Consider the following 23,291-nt stretch of genomic DNA (forward strand, 5'->3'; position numbering starts at 1 on the left):
TTCTTCAATATACACAAATCAATCAACGTGATACACCATATTAACAAATTGAAGGAGAAAAACCACATGATCATCTCAATAGATGCAGAGAAAGCTTTTGACAAAATTCAACACCCATTTATGATAAAAACCCTCCAGAAAGTAGGCATAGAGGGAACTTTCCTGAACATAATAAAGGCCATATATGACAAACCCACAGCCAACATCGTCCTCAATGGTGAAAAACTGAAAGCATTTCCACTAAGATCAGGAACAAGACAAGGTTGCCCACTCTCACCACTCTCATTCAACATAGTTTGGGAAGTTTTAGCCACAGCAATCAGAGAAGAAAAGGAAATAAAAGGAATCCAAATCGGAAAAGAAGAAGTAAAGCTGTCACTCTTTGCAGATGACATGATACTATACATAGAGAATCCTAAAGATGCTACCAGAAAACTACTAGAGCTAATCAATGAATTTGGTAAAGTAGCAGGGTACAAAATTAATGCACAGAAATCTCTGGCAGTCCTATACACTAAGGATGAAAAATCTGAAAGTGAAATCAAGGAAACACTCCCATTTACCACTGCAACAAAAAGAATAAAATATCTAGGAATAAACCTACCTAAGGAGACAAAAGACCTGTATGCAGAAAATTATAAGACACTGATGAAAGAAATTAAAGATGATACAAATAGATGGAGAGATATACCATGTTCTTGGATTGGAAGAATCAACATTGTGAAAATGACTATACTACACAAAGCAATCTACAGATTCAATGCAATCCCTATCAAACTACCACTGGCATTTTTCACAGAACTAGAAGAAAAAATTTCACAATTTGTATGGAAGCACAAAAGACCCCGAATAGCCAAAGCAATCTTGAGAACGAAAAATGGAGCTGGAGGAATCAGGCTTCCTGCCTTCAGACTATACTAGAAAGCTACAGTAATCAAGACAGTATGGTACTGGCACAAAAACAGAAAGATAGATCAATGGAACAGGATAGAAAGCCCAGAGATAAACCCACGCACATATGGTCACCTTATCTTTGATAAAGGAGGCAGGAATGTACAGTGGAGAAAGGACAGCCTCTTCAATAAGCAGTGTTGGGAAAACTGGACAGGTACATGTAAAAGTATGAGATTAGATCACTCCCTAACACCATACACAAAAATAAGCTCAAAATGGATTAAAGACCTACATGTAAGGCCAGAAACTATCAAACTCTTAGAGGAAAACATAGGCAGAACACTCTATGACATAAATCACAGCAAGATCCTTTCTGACCCACCTCCTAGAGAAATGGAAATAAAAACAAAAATAAACAAATGGGACCTAATGAAACTTCAAAGCTTTTGCACAGCAAAGGAAACCATAAACAAGACCAAAAGACAACCCTCAGAATGGGAGAAAATATTTGCAAATGAAGCAAATGACAAAGGATTAATCTCCAAAATTTATAAGCAGCTCATGCAGCTTAATAACAAAAAAAACAAACAACCCAATCCAAAAATGGGCAGAAGAGCTAAATAGACATTTCTCCAAAGATATACAGACTGCCAACAAACACATGAAAGAATGCTCAACATCACTAATCATTAGAGAAATGCAAATCAAAACTACAATGAGATATCATCTCACACCAGTCAGAATGGCCAGCATCAAAAAATCTAGAAACAATGAATGCTGGAGAGGGTGTGGAGAAAAGGGAACCCTCTTACACTGTTGGTGGTAATGTAAATTGATACAGCCACTGTGGAGAACAGTATGGAGGTTCCTTAAAAAACTACAAATAGAACTACCTTATGACCCAGCAATCCCACTACTGGGCATATACCCTGAGAAAACCATAATTCAAAATGAGTCATGTACCAAAATGTTCATTGCAGCTCTATTTACAATAGCCCAGAGATGGAAACAACCTAAGAGTCCATCATCAGATGAATGGATAAAGAAGATGTGGCACATATATAGAATGGAATATTACTCAGCCATAAAAAGAAACGAAATTGAGCTATTTGTAATGAGGTGGGTAGACCTAGAGTCTGTCATACAGAGTGAAGTAAGTCAGAAAGAGAGAGACAAATACCGTATGCTAACACATATATATGGAATTTAAGGGAAAAAAATGTCATGAAAAACCTAGGGGTGAAACAGGAATAAAGACACAGACTTACTAGAGAATGGACTTGAGGCTATGGGGAGGGGGAAGGGTAAACTGTGACAAAGCGAGAGAGAGGCATGGACATATATACACTACCAAACGTAAGGTAGATAGCTAGTGGGAAGCAGCCACATAGCACAGGGAGATCAGCTCGGTGCTTTGTGACTGCCTGAAGGGGTGGGATAGGGAGGGTGGGAGGGAGGGAGACGCAAGCAGGAAGAGATATGGGAACATATGTATATATATATAACTGATTCATTTTGTTTTGAAGCTGAAACTAACATACCATTGTAAAGCAGTTATACTCCAATAAAGATGTTTAAATGAAAAAAAAAAAATACTTGGCCCAAACAATACCTCCTCCAGAAAGTCTTCCCTGACTACTTCCCACCCCTCCCCCTTCTTGGAGCTCACATAGCACCCCATTTGTGCCTCTATCAAAGTGCTTAATGTGAAGAGCCTTTTCCGGACATTGCTGGTTCACCTAACTTTTTCCATAAGTTCTTTGAGGGCAGAGACTGTGCCTTTTGCCTTTATATCTCTAATAAAGCGCCTGAGAAAAAACAGGAGATCTATAAACACTTGCTGAATGAGTGAGTGACTCTCGGCATATAAATGGAAATGGTTCTGGAATCCACAAAATAGACTATTACAGTTCTGATTTGCAAAAAAAGGTCAATCTCTAACTTCAGGCCAGTGTGTTTGGTACAAAATTTGGCCGAGATATTAGAACTGCTTGTGAAATGCTGGTGTTCTAGAATTTGGAGAAGGAAGCAAAAATCACGAGAAGCCAACGTGGGTTCAAGAATAGTCAGATCAGATTAAACTTTTCCCTCAGGAAATAGAGCAGATGCAGTGTATCTGGATTTCAGCAGGACATCTGAGAAGGTTTCTTATGATGTCCTTTTGGACAAATGGAGAACATGGGCTGGGTGAAAGGACAACCGGATGAGTTTCTGGTCACTGAAAGACTGTGCCCAAAGTACCTGTTAAGCCTGGAGGGGACCCAGAGTGGGTAGCACAGCACTTGGGGCCTGTCCTTTCATACCCTGTTATTAAAGGCTTGAAGGAGGATACCGAGGGTAGACTGACATGAACCTGGAAGGGAGAGACGGTATGGTGGATGATAAAAATCCAGAGTTTTAAAGATTTCAAGAGGTTCAAAGAGTGGACCAAGTTGAACAAGAACAAGGCTAATGATAAGGCAGTAGCAGGATGCCTGAAGGCCATGTGTGGGCTGCAGGTGGCTGTTAGCCTAATGAGTCAGCTGTGACAAAACCTAACACATTCATGGGCGTTAATCAAAGCAGAGCACCCAGGACAAAGGTACTCTTGGCTGGCCAGACAACCTTGAATTCAGAGGATCCTGACCAGGAGGGTGGGGCACTCATAGAGGTTGAAGGAAAGGAAGCTGGTTTAGGCTGAAGAAGGGAAGGCAGGGCTCAGGCTTTCCTTGCACACCAGTGCAGTCTGCTCTGCACAGGGGCACCCAGGTGAGGGGAGCACCATTTCCCTGTCCACGTGCCCTGGTATAGGCTGTACGGCCTGAAGGAAGGGGTAAATATTTGTTACCCACCACCCAGAGGGGCACCTGTTTGGGTCTGTCCTCCTGGAGCTGGCCCAACTTGTAATTTTACAGAAGACTCACACATGCTAGCAATGGCCCAACTGAGCTTCTCTGACTGACCTGCCCTCATTTATCTAAAGGCTTGTTGTGAGGGGTCAGAACCATGATCTGTGGTGTCCCAGAGACAGAACTAGGATCCATGGTGGAGACAGTGGGGAGGCCAAATCCAGCTCAGTAAGAGGTGCCTGAAACAAGAGTTGCCAGGAATGGGGGTGGGGAGGTATGGGTGGGGATTGAAAGAGAGTGAGCTCCCAGTCACTGCAGATGATCCAGAAGAGACTAGAAGCCCACCAGGTACAGACTTTGGAGGGACCTAACATTCTGGGGTCCTGTTACTCCAAGACAACCGCAGGCTGATACCAGCCTCTTCAGTGTGCCCTCAGTTTCAGCTGTGCCTGATCTAGGTTTGCCCTGTTTACTAATACTCACATTTCTTTCCCAGAAGATCCTGTCTTCAATGTTGGGGTGAAGTACATAGATAAGGGATGAGCAGATCTTGAGCCACAAACTTTTGGTTTGCTTTTTTTATCACAGTAAAACATACATTATATTTGCCATTTTAGCCATTTTTAAGTATACAGTCCAGCGGCATTAAGGACATTCACAACGTTGTGCAATCAATCTCTAGAACTCTTTTCATGTTGCCAAACTGAAACTCTGTACCCATGAAACACTAACTTCCCGTTCCCCCACCCGCCAGCCCCTGACAGACACCATTCTACTTTCTGTCTCTATGAATTTGATTACATTATGTACCTCATCTAAGTGGAATCATGCAGCATTTATGTTTCTGTGACTGGTTTATTTCATGTAACAGAATATCTTCCATAATGAAGCATGTGTCAGAATTTCCTTCCTTTTAAGGAAAGCCACAAACGTTTTTGATTCAAACATTTTTCTGAGCATACCCCACCTTAATCACCTCTGTACTTCTGCTTGAGAATCACTGAACTGCAGGGATCCAAGAGGAATTACTTCACCCCCTCATCAGAATACACAGCACCACACTGGGTATAATTGAAAGCTTAAAACAAATACATATAAATTCTGAGGAATAGTGTATCTCTAAGCAAGCTTGTGAATTCTCTACCTTATAAATAAGAACTGAAGTGCTTATTATAAAATTATGGGGACTATCTGGAGAGCTTAGAAAAATGTAAATGTGGAGAAAATGTTGTCCAAAAAATTGAGCACATTTTTCTAAGGCAGGCTTTTAAAAATGATTGAATTTCAAAGGAAACTGGATTCACAGCTACCTACTGCACTTAAGGCTTAATTCCTCAAAGATCCTAAAAACTCTGTTATGGCCAAATATACACAAACACTCTCTTATACTGCCTTTTCAGCAGATGCCTTTGATTTAGAAAGGTACCTCCTGTCAATAGTAAACAGTTAAAAACTCCAAGGACTATGTGTATGCCTGTTGTATGTATTAAATATATATTATTGTTAAATACATATTATATGGAGTAGTTATGAATTCAAATACATATACGCACATACAAATTGTTGATACTGGTTTCCTTTGGGAGAGGAAACTGGGGATGATGGAGTGGAATAGGGGTGAAAATGTTACCTTTCTGAGGTGTTACGTTTTCTTCGTATTGCACATTTAAAGAAGTTTTCTAGGTAGTGATTTCATAGGTTATTTTGGTTTTTCTCTTAAAATTTTTATACTAAAAAAATCAATAACAGGAAATGTTGCTAAAAACAACTCATCCATAAACTCCAAGGTTACTCTAAAGAATTGGCCCAATCTGAAATTAGCCAACATGCATATTCTAATTACTCTCCCAACTTAACTAGAAATCAGTCTTTTTCCAAAATTAAAATGGTAACATGTGATTTCTACTTTGAGTTCAGCCTCAGTTTTCACATCTTCAACTCTAAGGGAGTAAGGGAAGCATTAGGAGATGTGTTGAAGGGAAAGTCTTTCTTGTTTGGGTTTATGAAAAAAAAAAAAAAAGCAAACCACACTCTAGAATGACTAATTTTTAGTACATACCTCTAGTCCACCATCCTGGTAATTCTCCAGTAATCTCTGTACAAAATTTTCAACTATTTGTGGTCTGATAACTGAAAAGTTTTCTCTCATGACTTGGTGTTTCCAAAGGTCTAGGGGAGAAACATACCAACACTAGTACCAGAAAATATTGAACAACCATTAATAGCTACAAGATGGCAACTGTCTGAGACATAACACTGGACACAAGCTGTTACTTCCAAATACACAAAAACTAATGGGTGAGGCAGGGGAGGGGAGGTGGTGGTTGAGGACACAGGATCCTCCAGAACATGGGAATAAGGAAGATCTCTAAAAAGATTCCTAACAAAAAGATTTGGAAAAGTACCTCTGAAGTCCAGTGAACAATATTTTGTTACCATAACTAAAAATCCCAAATCAAATATAATTATTGATCCTATATGGCATCTGTTTTCATAAAGTCCCTATATGTATCTGAACAATTATTTTGACCTAACACAATGATCAGAAATAAATGAAGAGCTATTATATTTATCTATTTAAGTACATTCCTGGTGTTACAAGGCAAAATTAATTTGAATGCAGAGTTAATAAAAAAAGAGGAGGAAATCCAAAAGAGAGAAGAAAGAGTCACACATTAGAAATGTTGAGAGCCGCAGAAGATGAACTTTAGCTCCTGCACTGAAACAGCAACAGGGCTGACACGTATGTGATGAGGCATATACACAGTTATTCAGAATAGCATTGCTGAGGACAGCAAAAACTTAGATCAATACACAAACTGTAGTATATCCTTCCAATGGGATAGTACGCAGCTGTAAAAAAAAGAAGAATTTCTCCACGTACTGATGTGAAAAGAACCATAGATTAAGCGGAAAATGCAAGGTGTAGAAAAGTGGGTATAAAATGCTATCTTTTAAAAGAAAGATACAGAAAATAACAATAAAGGGAGAGGCTATCCCCTCAAGTCTATTCAAGGTCATTGGTCCAAATATTTGCCTTTCTCTGATATCATCACTTCTCCCCTCTTTCCTGAATCATTCACAAAAGCACACATTTCTCCCACCTCATAAAAATTCTCCACTTGACCCCATTTCCCCTGTCAGCTTTTGCCTCATTTCTTTGCTCCCTTTCTAGCAAATCTCTCAGAAAGAGATGTCTATACTTAATGTCTGTGACTTCTCTCAAAATCCTTCTTAGACCCACTCACACAGCTTTTACCTTTCACTCCACTGAAACTGATTTTGTCATAAACACCAGTGACCTCAACATGGCTAAAGGCAGTGGTTTTACTTGACGGCCAATAACATTTCACACAATTTGTCACTTCCTCCTTCTTGAGAAACTTCCATCACCAGACGTTGGGACACCACCCTGTCCTAGTTTTCCTCTACCTCACTGTTCCCTGTAGGTTCCTTTTGCTGGTTCTCCTCCCGCCCCCCCCCCCCCCACCAGCTCTTAACATTAGAGTGTCCTAGGACTCAGCCCTTGGTTCACCGTTTTTGTTTTTCCTGTCTGCACTCACCCCCTTGGCTATCTCATTTAGTATCATGGCTAAATACCATCTGTATGCTGACAACCCTCAAATTTAGATCTAATATCCACTTGGCATCTCTTCTTGGATGTCTAAAAGGCATTTCAAACTTCACTTGTGCATAATTAAATTTCTGATCTTCCCTCCCTAACTTGCCATCTCAACTGACGGCAATTCAATTTTCCCAGTTGCTCAGGTCAAAAGCCTTGGAGTCATCATGGACTCTTCTCTTTTTCCCAAACCCTATACCCAATTCATCAGTGACTACTTTAAAAATATGCCCAGAATCTTACCACTTAATACTTCCACTGCTCCCAACCTTGTTTGATTCACCATCTCCTCTTGCCTGGATTACTGCAATAGCCTCAAAACCAGCCTCTCCCTTCTTCCACCCTTTGTTCCCAACATAGCAGCCAGAGAGATTCTATTCAAATGTAAGTCAGGTCATGCCACTCAAAATCTGGGACAGGCTCCCCATCACATTCAGAGTAAACACTAAAGTCCTTGCAAGCTCCTGCACAGTCTGTTGTCCTTTCATGCTTCCTCTCTGACTTCATCTCCTACTACTCTTCCTCACTCTCTCCACTCCAGCCACACTTGGGTCTTTGCTGTTCCATGAATATGACAGGCATGCTCTGCTTCGGGCCTTTGTATGGGCTGTCTTTCTGTCTGGAATGCTCTTCCCCCAGATACCCACATAGCTAACTCCCTCACCTTCTTCAACTCTGCTCAAAACGTCACTTTCTCAGTGAAGTGTATTCTGACTACCCTATTTAAAATTACAATGTGCCCCTTTGAACTTTCACACCACCATCCTCCTCACTCCATTATTTTCTTATTTCTTATGTTCATTGATTATTGTCTGTCTACCCTCTTCCAGATGATAAATTCCATGAGAGTAAGGATTTTTGCTCCATGACAGTTAGGATGTACAGTAGTCTTCCCTTATTCGTGGTTTTGCTTTCTGCAGTTTTAGTTACCTGTGGTCAACTGCAGTCTGCAAATATTAAATGGAAACTTGCAGAAATAAACAATTCGTAAGTTTTAAATCGAGCACCATTTTGAGTAGCACGATGAAATCTTGGGCCATCCTGCTCCATCCTGCCCCACCCGGGATCCCGAACCACTAACATAGTCTCCTGACATCCAACCATGGACGTCATAATGGCCCGATGATCCAGGGTCACCTGAAGCAGACGATCGTCTTTCTGACCTGTCGTTAGAAGATCAACAGAAGCCCAGAGCTAAATCACAATGCCAACGTCATTCGCCTCACTTCCTCTCATCACGTAGGCATTTTATCATCTCATACCATCCCAAGAAGAAGGGTGAGTACAGTACAATATTTCGAGAGAGATCACATTCACATAACTTTTTTATAATATATTGTTATGTGTTCGATTTTATTATTAGTTATTGTTCATCTCTCACTGTGCCTAACTTATAAATTAAACTTTATCGTAGGTATGTATGTATAGGAAAAAAACACAGTATACTATATAAATCATTTTATATATATATATATATATATATATATATATATATATATATATATATAGGGTTTGGTACTAGCCCTGGTTTTAGGCATCCACTAGGGGTGTTGCAACATACTCCCCACAGAAAAGGGAGGACTACTGTATGCCCCAAACAGTGCTTAAAATATATAGCCTAGAAAACAGCAGGTGCTTAGGAAATAGGTATTGAATAAAAGAATGAAATAGTAGATATATAAAAAGCACTGAAAAGGATATATTAAAAACTGAAAAAGATCATTACATAGGGGTGGCAGAAGGGGGTCAATGGTGGCAACAAGCCTGCTAAATATATATGTTTTATGTCATTTTGAGTTTTGAACCAGGTAAATGCATTATCTGTTAAAAAATAAAATCAAATTTAAAAATAATAGGACAGTGCTGGAACAAGGAAGTATGTCAACACTCTTTAACTTCCATATGGGAGAGCAAAAGTACTTGTGTACGTAATCATTTTGTGTGAGGCCTACTTCCTCGCGCATGGCCCCAGGAGGGTCTTTTTTTTTTAATTGAGGTATAATTGACCTACTACATTGTGTTAGTTGCAGGTGCACAACACAGTGATTCAGTATTTCGATACATTACAAAATGATCACCACCGTAAATCTAGTTACCATCTGTCACCAAAGTTATTACAATATTATTAACTATATTCCCTCTGCTGTACATTTTGTCCCCATGACTCACTTACTTTGTAATTGGAAGCTTGTACCTCTTAACCTCACTCACCTATTTCTCTCCTCTTCCCACTTCCGGGAAGTCCTGAAACTCACAGAGGCGTAGGGCTTCAGAGGTGGAAGCCAAGCCCCGCCCCACTCCCTTTTCTGTTGGGGGTGGGGTTGGCCACCAGCAAGTGTACCCACAGGGCCTCTCCCTGCCCCCACCTGTTTCTAATTTTAGATGCGATTTCCTACTCATACTTTCATTTTCAGACGGGAGACTCAGTGCACACAAGAGCAAGCGTCCAGCAAAATCCTCCCCGAAATGTGGATATGACAGAGCAGGAGCCTCTGGTATTTGCACTTATTATTTATCAGGGGTCCTGTTTTTCAAAATGGAATTCAACATTTCTTCTACAATTGGCTACTTTCCATCATAAACAAATAAATCTGATTTTGCTTTTTCTTTAGGATAATAAAGGTGAATAGACATATCACCACTGTCCTAACATAGTTGAAGTAGAAAATCCAAGAGTTAATGTTGTGCCTAGAAGTTCATACTTCTAAGATGTTTAAGACTTCCATAAGTCTAAACTTTGACAAGACAGAGCTCATGTATGTTTCAGATATGTTCAGATAAGAAACTGGGTACTTTTTCCAGGGTACTCTCCTGGCAGGTCTCTGGCTCACAGATAATCCTTGCGAGGGGCCACACACTTCTAGTTTGGGGATCTTCACCTGGCAAATGCCCACAGAGCTGGTTTGGGGTTTAGCTATGGGTTCAGCTAAGAGGGTAATATTTTACTGAAGTGTTGGGAATTCTTCCCTCATGCTTCCTCCTCCTGAGTTCAAGTTCAGACATGCACCTGCAACTGTAGGCAGGAGTCAGGCGAAGTCAGGATGAGAAGAATTCATCCAAGAGAAACAGTTCCTGGCCAGGTGGTGTTGGTGGTCTCCAAATGGGTCCCATTTTAGGTGTGTGTGTGTGTGCATGGCTTCTTTAAGACAAAGCATGGAGGTGGGAGGGAGATAGCACACTGGGGGTACAATTACAGTTTTTTCTTCCCTCTCACTCTGTTCCTAGGTCATCTGACTCAAGGAAACTTTGACTTCCTGGTGGCCAAACGACTTCCCCTCTCTTCCTCTCTGAACACCCCACACCCACACAGCCCCCTCCTTCTGAAGGGCACCTTGGTTTGGCAGCACTTCACTTCTCTCACACAACCACCAACGCTCTGCACCTGAGGGGCCCCTGCATCCCAAGCCAAGGCAGAATTGAAATTTGAAGGCACACAACTGCCAGTCACAGTTGTTCTCTTGATCAGCTGGGTGGCTGGGGGCAACTGGTAGGTTGAAAACCTTATTGCTTCAAGCATATGTATGAATTTTGTACTCCTGTGTTTCTCAAACTGCTTCCCAGAACACTAGTTCTTTGAGGTGATGAAAGATATTCCCAAGGGAATAAAAGGGTTCTGTGGTCAAATAAATTCAAAGAACATTTCATACTCTCTCTCTGGAGATTCAACACACAGTAGGATAGTAAAGGCTCTGAGAAAGTCTGGAGTAAAGGAACCTTTCTAACATGATTTACTCCCAGTTTCCGAAACTTATTTTTAAAAAGCAAATCAAACCCTTCTTCCCTAACCCTGCAAGACACAGTAGAAATCCTCCTGTCCAATGCAATCAAGACTAAGAGTTGGTTCGTCAATCATAAGGAGTCTGTTAAACCAGAGAATGCTTAAAAAACGACATGCACTATCTTAAACATTTTATTTAAATTAAAAATACACAAATAGGGCTTCCCTGGTGGCACAGTGGTTGGGAGTCCACCTGCCGATGCAGGGGACATGGGATCGTGCCCCGGACCAGGAAGATTCCACGTGCCGCGGAGCGGCTGGGCCCGTGAGCCATGGCCGCTGAACCTGTGTGTCCGGAGCCTGTGCTCCGCAACGGGAGAGGCCACGACAGTGAGAGGCCCACATACCGCAAAACAACCCCAAACAAGCACGAATATACAAACATTTGCCAATCTTCTAACATAGAGCCTAGGCTTTTTCTTTGTATGTACCCACTCACTGGAGTTCTGTACCATCTTTCCTCTATAAATCATAATACATAGTGTGTGGTCTACAATTTCTAGTGTGTGTGTGTGTGTTTTTGGCGTGTTTCTTTTTACGGAGAGAAATCTTAAAGACCATGAAACAATCCAAAAGCATCATCTTTTGTTTTTTTAAAAGAAGTTTTAGGTTCACAGAATAATTGAACAGACAATTCAGAGAGTTCCCATAAATCCCCTGCACCCTCACCCAAAACATACAGCCTCCCTGGCTATCAACATCCCGCACCAGTGTGGTACATCTGCTACAACTGATATCATCCAAAGTCCACAGTGTACATTACAGTTCACTCTTGTGAAACTATGGGTCGGACAAATGTATAGTGGCATGTATCCACTACTGTAGTATCATACAGAATAGTTTCATTGCCCTAAAAATCCTCTGTGCTCTGTTATTCATTGTTCTCTCCTCTCTCAACTGCTGGCAACCACTGATCTTTTTACTGTCTCCATGGTTTTGTCTTTTTTTGAATGTCACATAGTTGGAATCATACAATATGTAGCCTTTTCAGGTTGGCTTCTTTCACTTAGTAATATACATTTAAGCTTCCTTCATGTCTTTTCATGATTTGATAGCTCATTTCTTTTTAGCGTTCAGTAATATTCTGTTGATTGGATGTACCACAGTTTATCTATTTCAACTTAGTTTTTAGAGGACAGATCTTTCTTTTTGTACTCCTATTTCATTGGTTTACATAATAATTAAATTACTCAAACACAATGACAAGTAAAACTGGCACAAACAGGTTTGGAGCAAACAATGATCAGTGATGCTAGGTAAACATATGCAACCCAAAGGCTGTGATTAGTGTGTACTTTGCTGGCTTGTGCTACCAAGGGAATGGAAAGCTTCAGGTAATCCATGAGTCCGTTAGTGAAGGGGGGTTGGGAGAACTACTGCATTAACATGCTAAGGAGTTAGTATTCCAGGGCACACTTCTGGGGAAATGCTGACTTAGCCCATGTTCTCCCAAATGTTTTGATTGTGCTTCCTTCAAGAAAAGCATTTTTGTTCACTCACCTTTAACATATGTCTGTTTATGTATTCATAACTACCTCCAGTACTATCAATGGCTAATATTGCAAAGCATGATGTACATAGGGTGAGATTCATCAACAATAAGAATGAATCTCAATCCACATTCCCAATAGTTTCTTTGACTTAAAAAAAAGTTTTGTCTGACTTCTTAGATGTGATTAGGTTATCTTTTTTAACCTCATAATGTGGCTAAAGATAAGCATGTACTAGGATTAGTACTGTCAACTCTACTCTTTCTTATTATTCTCTTGTGCATTGCCTCCCCGTGGTCACTTCAGGACGCCTTAGTGTAGCGCGTAACATGGGCTTCTTACATACAGACGTAATCTATTTAGAAGTCCTAGTATTTTCTTCCCACACCCCTGGGATATATGCCTCCACTCTGGAGGCTGCTGGCCTTATAAACTTCTCAGAGAAATTTAGAAGATCAATTAAAAATTACTTCAATGCCAAAATGTCAAAGATGGAGAATGGCAGAGCCTTTTTGAATCAGTGGTGCCCATTTCTCTGTTAAGCAAGCCCTGAGGCTGAGTGAGGGTATCTGGGGCTGCTTTTGATCACTCTCAGGGGAGCACAAGCTACCAAGAACTAGCACCAGACCAGGTGTGGCTGCCACATTTTCAGATGCTCACTGACAAACGAAGCTCATTCAGAAGCTGTATAAAAAGATGAAGCTCCAAGACAAGGTGGGGAGGAGGGAAGGAAATAGGGGAGAAATATTCGAGCCCGTGATGTCCCCTGTTCTCAATACTCTCCATTCCCAACTCCCTCTGGAGAAACCCCTAGCCCCAAGCTAACCTTGACCACAAATGGTGATCTCTGCATGAAGAAGCAGCCCCTGTTGGAAGCCCAATCCACTATGGCTGCTTCTTGCTGCTGAGATGAACAGTAGGTGAGTGCGAGTTCCAAGGTTTTATCACCCTCTTCCACATACCCAGCCCACAGAGGTCTCAGGAAGACTAAGACGAAGAATATAAAAGCACCCCTAGCACACAGTGGGGACTCCATCACTTGTACTGGGGGAACTCAGCACAGGAGAAGACCTAGGCCTCTCCACTGAATCATGCTGAACCATGATTCAAAAACAAAACCCAACAATAACAAAACACCCTCCTTACTGGCATTTATTTAAAATATCTTAAGAGTACAGAATCTGAACAAGACTTTAGAATTGGCCAGTATACTCTAGGTTTTGGTAAGGTTTGGTAATATCAACCTTACCACCATTAAAAATAACTCTACCCCTCCCCTTTGCCTGACTCCCACCAGCCCCTTACTGAAGGCCCTTTCCAAGCACAGCTGACAAGCACCCTGCACAAGGCAACACATAGCACAGCTGCAAAGCAAAGACACTTCCGCCCCTCCCGGGCCCCCACCCGGAAGTCTCAGAAGCATCACAGCCCTGAAACGTGCAGATGGTTGCACCTGCCCTGTGCTTGTGGATTTTCTCCAAGGACTCAGAAGGGAACCGCCTGGATGCAGCAAACACAGCACAAACAACAGTCGCTTTGTGTCTTGTTAAATGTTCTGTAATCGGAGCTCAACCACACTCCACTCTCTGGTGACAGTCAGAGATGCCCATTTGGTGGGGGCTTGCTCTCTCACTGCACAGCCTTTTCCCAAAGTCCTGCTTACAGAATTCAGTTGCTCGAAGCACTGATAAAACCACAGTGTCTTAGATGCCCACAAAGGTTATTAATTAACATTACAATGTCTGTGAACCTTGTCTCAAAAGGAAACCATTATTTATTTTGTTAGTCAAACAACTCCCCTTAGCTCAAAGGTTGTGGATTTTCCTACAGAATTAGTAGGAGTTAGGAGTAGACACTGTAGTTCAGAAAGGACCAGCCACATAATCTATGGTGCCCCATGAAAAATAAAAACGCAGGCCTTGTTCAAAAAGCAGGAAAAAAGTGCCATTAAAGGTACTAAAATATAAAATGTTCTTCAGTCTCTCTCTTGACCTGTCACAGTGTTTTTGTTTTTAATGTTGGCTCCTTGGCATGGGGATGCGCGCAGGGGCACCAGGGGCCCCACCCTGTGACGGGTGCATGAATGCACCTGGTCTACTAGCTACTGGACTGAGGCTTCATGCCGAGCCAGGGGCGAGGAAGTTGAGCTGGGCGTCTCCTCTTCCTTCAGGCCCATTGCTCCTATCTACCCCGGATGGGCAACCCCAAGGGTATTGCAACCTCTGCCCTGGGATATTCTAGGTTCCCAGGGATGGGCAACAAGCTCACACCCAGTGAGTCACCCATCAAACATAGCCTGGTGCTGCCAGTCTGGGGTCCCTGAAATGCTGTCAGGTACACATGCCCCACACATGCCCTCGCCGTGCTCAGGCCCCCACTGGGTGGGGAGTGGCAGCCATTGCCGGATGCAGATAGTGAGGGGGAAGTTAGTGGTGCCTGGGGTGCCAGAGGGCAGAGGAACAGGCAGCTGAGAACTCCTCCTGGCAAGGTGGGGAGGCAGCAGGAGTGTGTGTGAGCCCAGGCTACAAGCCTTTGGTGCATCCTCCGTTGACTCACTGGATGCCACTTACAAAATACAAATTCTAAGTGAAAATGAAGAGTACAAGATGGAACCTACAAAGCATTAAACCCCAAGTGCCCCTGTGAGAGTCCTGTGGGAGTGTACTAGTCACTTGCCCATTAAGTCACCCTCACTTTAGACCTCAAATGAAACAATTTTGATTGTCTTCCCATCCCAAATATATGTATTTCTAAGATATATATTTATATACGCTTATATATACGAAAAAGCTTTATGTGTTTCCCCCATTTCAACTTTATTTCAGCTATGAGTTAATCAGCAGAGACTGAAGTTTACAAATGTTTTCTACTTAAAAGCCCTTTAAGTCAAGAATATATATCAAAACGGTAAAAGTACTTCTCTCTGAACACAGGGAACTATAGTCAATATCTTATAATAAACTACGACAGAAAAGAATCTGATAAAGAATATATAACTGAATCACCAGAAACTAATACAACCTTGTAAATCAACTATACTTCAATAAAAAAAAAAATTTTTTTTAAGTACTTATTTCTTGGGCCAAGGTGTTAAAAAGTAATTTTTATATTATTTTCTGGGCGTTGTAGTGTTTTTGTTTTTCCATGAATATGGACACATGGATTGCTTTCATAATTAGGAAAAAAAATAAAAATGTTATTTTATAAAGTAATAAAATAAACATACTTTACCTATAGGGAGAGTATGCTGCTCCTTGGACTTTTCTGATACAACTAGTGTTATCTCTCTGTTAACTTAATACCTCCTGGATCATATGAATTTCAAGATTTTCCAGAAGTTTCTGAAGCTAGCATAAGCAGTTTGAGAGCCACTCTCCACTATTGGCTTATACTCTAGGCTCCTAAATTCTTGCATAAGGGCCTTGGGCTGGGTCCAGTCCTTTTGTTACTCTCTCCTGGGGAAGAAGAAACGGTTCCTTTTTTTGGGTTCCCAAGTGGGATAGATGCACCTTTTTGGAGACAGACATCTTTTTTTCCTGGCCCACATCTTGATTGATAAAATATATCCCTTTTTACCAGGTTCTGCTAAATTGCAAAGTGCTCAATGTCTGAAGCGACCTCTTGTGTTTTGGAGTCTCTAAATGTGGCCAGGAATTTCATGAGCTGTTATTATAGGAAGCGCTTAGGTCTAAAACTCAATTTAGATACCAAGGAGGATTTCACGGGAAGATTTACAACTCCATACATGATCAAGAAAAAACTGTTCCAATACCCCTGAGCTCTTACTCTACCCATTATGCTTGCAAAGCCCACGTTTCTCCCTGTCAGAGGACCCCAGGTACTAGAGAGGAAGCAGAGTTCAGAAGGGTAAGCAACGGGCTTGGGACTGGGGTATGTGTGTGTGGGCAGGGGGCTGGGGGGGGAGGTGCAAGTGCTGAGTTCTCCTGGATGCTCAGTGGACATGCACCTCTGCACTTACACCCAACCAGCTAGAGTCTTTGTTCCCTGTTACAATAAGCACAGCCAGGCAGAGCCCGCATCCCAGGACCAAGAGGAACAAACACTTGGGAAAACAACCCCTCCACATAGACCATCAACACACACCAAATAGACTAGTACATAAATTGTGTTGTCTTATTCTCGGAAAAACAATCACAGGAGCTATTTTAGATATTCCACTTCCATGAGTGTGCGTGTTGCAGGGGAGATACCTGTGTGCAGGATTTTATGTTTAAGATGCTAGTAGTTATGTTTTCTATTGTCTTTTTTTTTAATTTGAGGAAAATAAAAATAGGAAAACCTAGACTTACAGAACTGAGATGGTAATCAAAGCCCCACATACCTTTACATACTGAGTTTCCTCAGAGTCTGTTCAGCAATTTACAAACCCTCAATAAACACGTATCTTCTTAGAAAAAACACCACTTGGGTATATCTGTAGTTTTACATGCTAATGTCATAAAGTAAATTTTCAAGTCAAGTTCAAGATAGCTCCTGCAATGGACTTGAGGACATGGGGTGTGGGGGGAGGGGGAAACTGGGGTGAAGCGAGAGTGGCATGGACATATATACACTACCAAATGTAAAATAGATAGCTAGTGGGAAGCAGCCGCAGAGCACAGGGAGATCAGCTCGGTGCTTTGCGACTACCTAGAGGGGTGGGATAGCGAGGGTGGGAGGGAGGCTCAAGAGGGAGGGGATATGGGGATATATGTATGCATATGGCTGATTCACTTTGTTGTACAACAGAAACTAACACAGTATTGTGAAGCAATTATACTCCAATAAAGATCTATTAAAAAAGAAAAGAAAAAGAAAAAAAAATAGCTCCTGCATACCTGCTGAGCTTTTATTTCAATTTCTGAAGCTCCTTTAGCGGGAAGAGTAGACTTACTACTTATTATAAGTCCTTCAAATTCATCTTCTTTCCCGATCCACCTAGCTATAGCTTTCATGCTAGGGTGGAGAATGTGAGTTCTATTAAAGAAGAGAGACAGAAATTAACAAACATTTTTTCTCTTTCAGATTCTCTGACAATTCTTTTCATTCATGTTCTGTTTCCCGTCATCATGCATAAACCTCCCAACTCATCACAGACACTTACATCGACATCTAAATCCACCCCAGTTACCACTCCCTTAGTCAATACTAAATCGTGAGGCCTTTTCCCATTGGGCACATTTAATTTCAGTCTTCATTCTTCAAAATATTGACACGTCTCCTCACTCCCTGTTTACCAGGAAAGCGGACTGTCATAACTCATAAGATCGACGATTTGGACTAGGCCACCAAAGTGAGCCTTAATACCCTCAGTAAGGTCCTGGGGGGTGGTTGGGTGCTTAGTGAATGCTTGTTTGCTTACAGACACATGGCAGAAACCACATGCCTTTCCCACCAGCGAAGTCATCCCAGCCTGGGCTTGAAGTTGAGAAAACAGCCCAGCACTCTGCATACTGAACACCTCACGCTGCACCATATTGTACCCTTTGCCGGGATGCCTGAGGCTCTCAGAGACTCATTAGACTTGGGTCTAATGGGGCAGAGAGCGGAGAGGAGGTCACGGCAGCAGCACTCCCCACTCAATTCTCGCTGGGATCCTATGAGCTAAAAAGCTTAGAGTTAGCACTGAAGGGACACTTCAGAAGCACCAGTTCCCAGGGGCAGAACTCTGGGAAAATGATATACAGTGTTGCTCAGTGGAATCCAGGGCTGTCCCTGCAGTCAACAGAACTCAGCTTTTCCTGTAAAGCGCTGTTCACAGAGACACACTGCCCAGCCTCCTCTGTGATCAGTGGGGCTAGGCATACCAAATTCATGGACCAAACGTCACCCTCAGAGCAAGGGCAGTCATCTGCCAGATCCCAGGTTCCACTCCTTCACATGAATTTCCCCCTGAGCACACTCACCCATAGAGCTCCGAGAACTGTTTGTGGAGAGAGGGAGAATTGATGTCCCGGCCTCGCAGCTTGAGTCGGCCCCAGTGCTCCTTTAGCGCTTCCAGTTGCTTCCAGAGCACCAGAAATGATCTCAGCAAAGCAAGGGACATCACTGCATCACATGGGCCCCCCAGCAGCCTGGAGGTCTTTGAGCTGCTTTGGAACCGACTTCTGAATCCTTGTACTCTGGACAAATCTGGCTGAAAGCATTACAGAAATTCTTTTTTTTTTTTATTAGCCATAGATCACTACAGGATGACCTTTTATATTCATTCAGCTCATGCAGAATGAAGTCTTTGGAGAACGACTTTTCTCCCCAGGAGGAATGGTTTACAGGCCAGCAGCACATGTAGAGCTTAGAGTATAAGCATCCTTCCTGAATAGACAGTATATAGAAAGGAGAGAAATGTCTCCATTTCAAGTTTCTGCTTGAGCTGTGAACCACTCACTTTAAAACTCTTTTACTTGGGTGCCAACATTTTATCTGCCGTTGAAAAATTGAGCCTTTCATGTTTAGCCTCTGCATTTTGGAAAGAGCTCTTCCACACACTCAAGATTTAACAACCCATCATGGTAGAGCTATATTATAACTTTAAATTGGGGATTTTTACCCATTTTATGGGTAAGGAAATGGAAACTTAAGTTTATCTTATCTCCTATTCCTCCTCCCATCCTTTAAAAGTTAGGCAGAGAACATGTCTCTTGATTTGAATTTATTATTCAATAGGAAATTTCACTTTAAAATTATGATTTGTTCATTCATTCTTTGGTGCTTTCCTTAAATAAGTGTTTGTTGAGGGGCTGCTGAGAGCCCAGGAGGACGTGGAGGGAATAAGGTTTTCAGGTCCCTGCTCTCCTGCACCAGCGATGTGAGGGCCAGGGCTACCCAGAGAGTGACAGACAGAAGGGGAACCTGTATCCCACCCTCAGCCTGAAGACAGTGTCTCAGTTATAGGAAAAGGAGCTTTCCTTTGCACACCTGGACCATGATGTTATGACAGGAAGGGACTCAGAGGACATTCAGGTAACAACACCTTGGACACTCAAGTTTCCTGGTCAGGAACAGGAAGAACCACCACATGATGTAACTGGACCCTAGATCAGTGCTATTAACATATGGGGAGGGTAGGATGGGGGTGGGGCTGCCAGAAAGAGAGGTCGTTAGGGGAAGAACTACAAGCAAGACCAAGGGGAGAGTGAACTCCTGCCAACAGCTGGCAACCCTTCCACCTAGTAGCCTACCTCCTCAACAATCAGCTAATTCATGCGTTTCCAAATTTATTTTATCCTCAGAAGCCTTTCAGCAAATGAAATCTTACTCAGTGACCCAAGATATCCAACAGACCGAGGCCAAGCGTGGTGACAAGGAGGGGGCTGCCTACAGGCCATGTAGCTGGGCCCCTCCACTCAAAAAGCCCCAAGGTGCCTCTGAGGAACCCAGGGCTCCTGGGACCATTTTAAAGGTCCTGAGCTAATCCATCACCTTCACTTGGGAGTCTTAGAGACTGAAGTCTAAGAGGTCATAGAACTGGTGGCTTAGCTGGGAGAGGAAACCTAGAGTCCTAAGTCACAGGCAGTATAAATTCCAGGGCTGCCTATTATCTATGAATATTGAAATACTCTTAAATGGAACCAATCATAAAATAAAACCAATTAAAATAAATAATAATTTAAAAGCAAACTTACCTTGTTAATATATTCCTGTTAAGAGAAGTCTTCTCTTCCTAAGTGTTTTACAGGATGGGAGAAGGAACAGGAAACAGGATAAAGAACAAGGCAGGGGAGGGCAGAATTGTCAGGGAAAGATGGTAATCCATCAGAAACAGGGCCAAAAGAGAGTAAACAGAAGGACCAAAGGGCCCTTTGGCAGGCTTCTTGGTCTTGGCACTACTTGGTCTATATCCAGCTTTGCAAATGCTCCCTCTGGGTGAAGCATTGAATCCCGCTGTGGAATTTAGTTGGCACATCTAACATACTTCATTTTCCACTAGTTGGCCTGAAATGGACTTGTGACTCAGTTTTAGCCAGTGAGACACAAGAAAAATCTACTGGAAGTCTTCTGAAAAAGAATTCCCTCCTTGATAAAAAGACAAAGCCCCTTAAGGAGAAAGCTTTTTTGCTCCTGTCTTCATCTTACAAGGATGAGGGAGACATTTTGCTGACATACCCAGGATGGCAGAGCTGGGTGCCTGCACCAACATGAACTGCCTCCTTCTACACCTGTTTGGAAAGATTAATACACTTTCTAATTTAAGTCATGACTAGTTACTTCTAGCAGGTGCACCCTAACTGGCACAGAGGGCTATTGGCTCAAAGGTGGGAGATCAGATAAAGCTTCTGAAAGAGTGGTTTGGAAGTTGAAATCTGAAGGATAAGTAGGAGTTAATCAGATGATGAAGCAGAGAGTGGGAGGACAGGGAAGTTTTCCACCAGAGGGGCCAGTCTGCATGAAGGTACTGAGGAGAGAGCATGGTGCATCTGACAAAATAAAAGGAGTTGAGGGTAGAGATATTGGCAGGATTCAGGTTGTGAAGATCTGGTTAAGGCACCCAGACTCTATTCTCAGGGCATTTGGAAGTCATTGAAGAGTTGTAAGAGGGAAGTGACATAATCGGGTTTGCATTTTAAAATACTATCCTGGTGAGTGGACGTGAAGGAGGCAAAGGGAATACAGGGAGTCCTTTGGAGGTTATGATCTTGGCCCAGCATTAGGAGATGACAGTGATTTGGACTGGTGGAGGGGAGTGCTGAGGGAGGATGGAGAAAACTTGAAAGATATTAAAATAATAGGATAGTAGAACTTGCTGTCTGATTGTGGGGTATGATAGACAGAAATCAAAGATGGGTGTCCAGATTTTTTTTGCCTGGGTAACTGGGCAGGTGGTGGTTAACTGACAGGGAATAAGGAAGGAGGAGCACCTTTAGGGGCAGTAAAATGAGCTCAGTTTGGGACACAGTATCTCTGAGATGGAACAAGGCAGTTGAACATATGAATCTGATAGGATTGAGATTTGGACTAGACATATAAATTTTGGAGTCATCGCATAAAGCCATCCAAGTTATAAAATTAGCTGGGTTTGCCCATGGAGAGGGCGAGGAGTGGAGCAATATCATGGATAAGAGTATGAGGGAGCTCCGGGGCCTGGCTGTTAGGTTGGAACCTGCGTTTCTTTTCTCTCTCGGCAAGTGACTTTTAGGCATATCATTTAACCTTTTTGAGTTTTGGTATTCTTATCTATAAAATGAGAATAATGAAAGTACCTACCTCATAGGATTATTGTGAGAATTAAAGAAATTAATAGTTAATAAAGCCTCTGAACAGATCTCAATCATAGACATTATTAATTAATAATGATCTATTAATAGTGTTCAGGGCCAACTTATTGATTAGACACAGAAGGCACAGTGCTTAGGGCCCACAAAATGTTTTAATTTCTTTTAAAATCAGAAAGAAAAAGAATATTTAGGTTGAATAAAATGCTATAATTTATGATATTAATATATTTTTCTTTATATTAACACAGTTGTAAACTATAACTCTTCATGTTTTCTAATGGAGAAATGGGCCCACAAAGACAAAAGTGGCTAGAGTCATGGAAGTCAAAATGCAGCCCTGGCAGTGGTGGAAGTGGGACAGAACCCAAAAAGCAACATTTTCAGGATTGGCAGAGGGAGGGGACTTGACACAGAAGTCTGAGAAGGCATGGCCCACGATGTCAGAGGAAAACTGGAGAGAGCTGTGCTTTAGAAGCTAAGGGCAGAGAGGCTTCAAGAAGGACACACTGTGTCAAATGCTGCTAAGGGTTTAGGTTGGAAGGGGACTGAAAAGTATCCAGGAGATTTAGTGACAAGGACCATGGTGCTCTCAGTGAGAGCAGTCTTGATGAGATGAGGAAGAAGACAGATCACAGTTTCTAAGGAGTGGATGGAAGGTAAGGAAATGGAAATGGCTGGTGCAGAGACTTTGGCTCTGAAAAGGGGACTCTTTAAATGGGGGCACTGGCTAGCTTACCCCACGTCCAGACAAGTCTCTGTCTAGTTCCAGAATCATGCAGGATTGTTTCAAGTTATGATACTAGGGGGACTACTGGCTCTTGGCACCTTAGAGCTTCAGGGAGGCAAGTCCGGAGAAGGGAGTGCTTGCTTAGGAGTCCATGGGCTAGCGGAGTGATGCAGACAGGAGCCAGGCTGAAGATGTTCACCTGGGGCCTCTGTCATACCCTGCCAACTCCAGCCCGAAATGTGTGAGACTCACAAGGAAAAGCAGCCAGTTGGAGTTCAAATTGGTTTCAACGGACCGCCCCCCATGAAGTTTGTTCTAGTTTTAAAATTAAAAGAAATAGATATACCACTGATCATGGGACTTGCTGTGAAAGAACATATTTTGGAGGGGCTGTCACGGGCTACCGCTGCTTCACTGCTGCTCCCGTGCAGATAAGCGCAGTCCCGGGACCCTGGGAGAGGCTATGGGATGGATGAAGCTGTCTAGTCCCTCTCCCAGATAGAAAGGTCCTTCGGTACAATGCAGCACTGGTCAAGTACGTAGACCGTTCACCAAGAATACCTGTGTATTTTTGTCCAGTGTGGCCTGCCATCCTGGGGGACCCTCCATGATCATATGATAGTTACTCAGAAGGACATCTTCCATTAGCAGCTGCTTGCCCACCAGCTCTCCATGAGCTTCCCTGAGGTCACGGTCACTCAGCCTACAGAGGCATAGCTAAAACCAAAAAGGAACAAAAT

At 42.4% G+C, this 23,291-nt stretch overlaps 1 pseudogene; it reads right to left on the minus strand.

Moving 5' to 3' along the window:
• LOC136131875 (coiled-coil domain-containing protein 162-like) overlaps window positions 1-23,291 on the minus strand; it is a 48,926-nt pseudogene that overhangs the window by 24,656 nt on the left and 979 nt on the right.

This window comes from Phocoena phocoena, chromosome 12, assembly GCF_963924675.1.
Source record: "Phocoena phocoena chromosome 12, mPhoPho1.1, whole genome shotgun sequence".
NCBI lineage: Eukaryota > Metazoa > Chordata > Mammalia > Artiodactyla > Phocoenidae > Phocoena > Phocoena phocoena.